This window comes from Alexandromys fortis, unplaced genomic scaffold, assembly GCF_014885135.2.
Source record: "Alexandromys fortis isolate MF-2015 unplaced genomic scaffold, M_Fortis_MF-2015_v1.1 scaffold_130, whole genome shotgun sequence".
Classification (NCBI taxonomy): domain Eukaryota; kingdom Metazoa; phylum Chordata; class Mammalia; order Rodentia; family Cricetidae; genus Alexandromys; species Alexandromys fortis.
The window spans coordinates 2,448,232-2,451,535 of record NW_026068016.1 but is presented as its reverse complement, the minus strand read 5'-3'; positions in this window follow the sequence as shown (position 1 = coordinate 2,451,535).

The following is a 3,304-nucleotide window of genomic DNA, read 5'->3' as shown; positions in this document are numbered from 1 at the left end:
AGGCTCTGCTCTCACTTATTTCCCTGACTAGACATTCTACAAGCCTGAGGCAGCAACACCCTCCAGGCCTCAGGAAAAGCTCACATATAACCTGGCATTCAGCGGGTCACGCTCATTAACTCTCAGAACTCCACGCAGTTAGGGATTTGCTGCAGCCTGAGCTTTAGAAGCAGGACAAATGAAGGTATGTAATGCGCCAGAGGCTCGTTCAATGGCATTTATCCCGTTAGCAGGGAGACCAGGGGTTAAACACAGCCAGGCTGTGGTTCTTGTTTTCCTCCATTTACCTTAACATGGCAAAGAAAATCATCACCTCGTTGTTTCCTGTGTTTGAGGGGTTACATCCAGTCTCTGGTCTCTCCAACACTAGGCCTGATAGGAGGGACTGTTTCACAATGGTCTCCCCGTTTGTCCAGGGTGTGACAAGCTGGATTATGACTCATTTTATGCTCTGCCTGAAGAACATGTTTTGGTGGGTGGTAGTGGACACCAGGCTGAGGGAATCACTGGGGAGAAGACCCGTATGCTTATGTTCTTAAATTCAACTGTTTTCTAAAGCAGTTAAATTTTTCCTCTCAAGACAGGGTTTCTTTTTTTTTTTAAATATTTATTTATTATGTATACAATATTCTGTCTGTGTGTATGCCTGCAGGCCAGAAGAGGGCACCAGACCTCATTACAGATGGTTGTGAACCACCATGTGGTTGCTGGGAATTGAACTCAGGACCTTTGGAAGAGCAGGCAATGCTCTTAACCTCTGAGCCATCTCTCCAGCCCCAAGACAGGGTTTCTCTGTGTAACTCTGGCTGTCCAGGAACTCGCTCTGTAGACCAGGATGACTTTGAACTCACAGAGATCCTCCTGCCTCTGTTGGGATTAAAGGCGTGTGCCACCAGTGCCTGGCTAAAGCAACTAACATAAAAGAACAATCCTAGGCATGGACTCAGGCTACTGCTGCCTGCTCAACAGTCAGTCACTACTGAAGGTGTTTATTTGCCTTTTCAGTTCAAGAGAAATTGAGGCTTTGTGGTGTGACTTATTGTTTCTGGAGACAGGCTCTTGCTCAGTAAACCAGGCTGACCTTGAATTAACGATCCTCCTAGATACTGGGATTACAGATATGCACAGGTTCTTTTCAAAATTAAGTGTCCATATACTTTATTATGTGTGTGTGTATAGGTGCCTGTGCGACTCTATGACCCCAAGTGCCTGCAGATGCCATAAGAGGATACCGGGTCCCCCAGACCGAAATCACAGATGGTTGTGGGCTGCCTGCCCTGTGCTGAGAACTCAATCTGGATCCTTGCAAGAGTGGCTAAGTGCTTTTAGCTGTTGGGTCATCATTTCTATCACCTCCACACGCTTTTTAAAATCATGCCAGGTGTACAGACAGATGAGCACGTTATGGAGCTGAGTGTGTGACTATCTATGTACAGCCGCGACCCACTTGACGGCACATCACACCAAAGCCTTCAGGTCCTTTGTACTTCTCCCTGGCTGCAAACCTCTCCTCCCACTGCCGAAGCTCAGCCTGTGAGAGGCTTCTCCTGACCAATTAGGTGTGATTTCTGAGCACCATCCATGAAAGGCCCTGGCAGCTAATGGATAGCCAGGCTTGGAGGAGCGGTGGGGGGGGGGTAGGGGGAATGGGGGGTGGGGTGGGGGGGTGTGCCACTTTGCATGCAAATCGACATCATTGAGCTGCTTCTGATGTCACAGACACATGCAGTCTGCACAGTGAGAACAGATGTCATTCACTACACAGAGGTCTATGTGAACAATTAACCATTCTGGAATGTTCTACGAGCAGATGCTGCAGATAGGAAAGAGTAGAGAGCAAATGGTGGGTACGAAGTGGGCAACCGTGACAGCGACAGTAGCCTAAAGCAAAGCCAGTTGGCTTCCCACTGCCCCGGAACCGTGAGATGGCGTGGCAGTCTGCTTCCCCGTGTGTGAGAACGCTGCCCCGGAACCGTGAGATGGCCGTGGCAGTGATAGGAATACAGCAGACAGCGTAAGGACTACAGCAGTGTGACAACTCAGACATTTGATTCTTCCTGAGGACCACAGGCTCTAGAGTTGACAAAGATGCTGAGGCAGCTATGGCCTTGCTGTTCCGGGCCACTGAGGGTCCTGTGGAGTAACTCTGCGGTGCCTCTCCTCTTCCTTCCAATTAAACTCTCAGGGCTGGAGGAAACGAGAGGCGATTTTACCGCACACTGGGCCTTATTTGCGTGTGGCAGCTACCAAAGGTCAGACCTGAGAACACAGGTGTTTTTGAGGGACGGACACCCAGTGAAACGAGAGCCTCCTGCCCAGCCCATTTCAAGCCACCTTTCTCTCTAAGCTTGTCCATCCTAACACGTATGGCTTCCAATTTTGCGTCTCAACTGGAATACACTCTGCTAATGAGTTATCAAGGAGAATGTGGCTGCAAAGCATGACTTGGTTATTTTCCCTCAGTTTTCTTTTCTTTTTTTTAATATTTATTTATTATGTATACAATATTCTGTCTGTGTGTATGCCTGCAGGCCAGAAGAGGGCACCAGACCTCATTACAGATGGTTGTGAGCCACCATGTGGTTGCTGGGAATTGAACTCAGGAAGGACCTCTGGAAGAGCAGTCAGTGCTCTTAACTTCTGAGCCATCTCTCCAGCCCCTTCCCTCAGTTTTCTATGCATCAGAATGAATAGTATCCTAGCTATTGTATATGAAATTCACTTCCTATGCTCATAAATGGGTTGGAAGAGCATTTTTCCCCCAAGGTGACCATGAAAACAATCTACACTGGTTGTGTGTGTTTGTGCATGTGTGTGAGGGAAAGAGAGAGAGAGACAGAGTGAGAGAGCACATGCTACACTTAGGATAACCCTAAAACTCATTCTTTAAACAGGATACGTTCAGCTGGGCGGTGGTGGTGCACACTTTTAAACCCAGCACTTGGGAAGCAGAAGCAGGAGGATCTGAGTTCAAGACCAGCCTGGTCTACATAGCCCCTACCTTGAAAAAAAAAACAAAACTCAAGGCACCCCCGCCCCACCAAACCAAACAGGATCTTTTCTCCCTAGTACTGGGACCTGCAGCCAGGGCCTCACACATGTGAACTACAGGCCCAGTTAGCAGTTATGTAGCTTACTGAATCAAAAAGGGTCACCTTCTGGGTTCTGTCAGATTTGTATTACAGGGATTCCAATGCAGCTTTTCCTCATGCTTGGTTCATGAGAGATTTATACCGCACCCCCCAACCTTCTCAACCCCTTAGCTTTTTTTTTTTTTTTTTTTTTTTTTTTTTTTTTTTTTTTT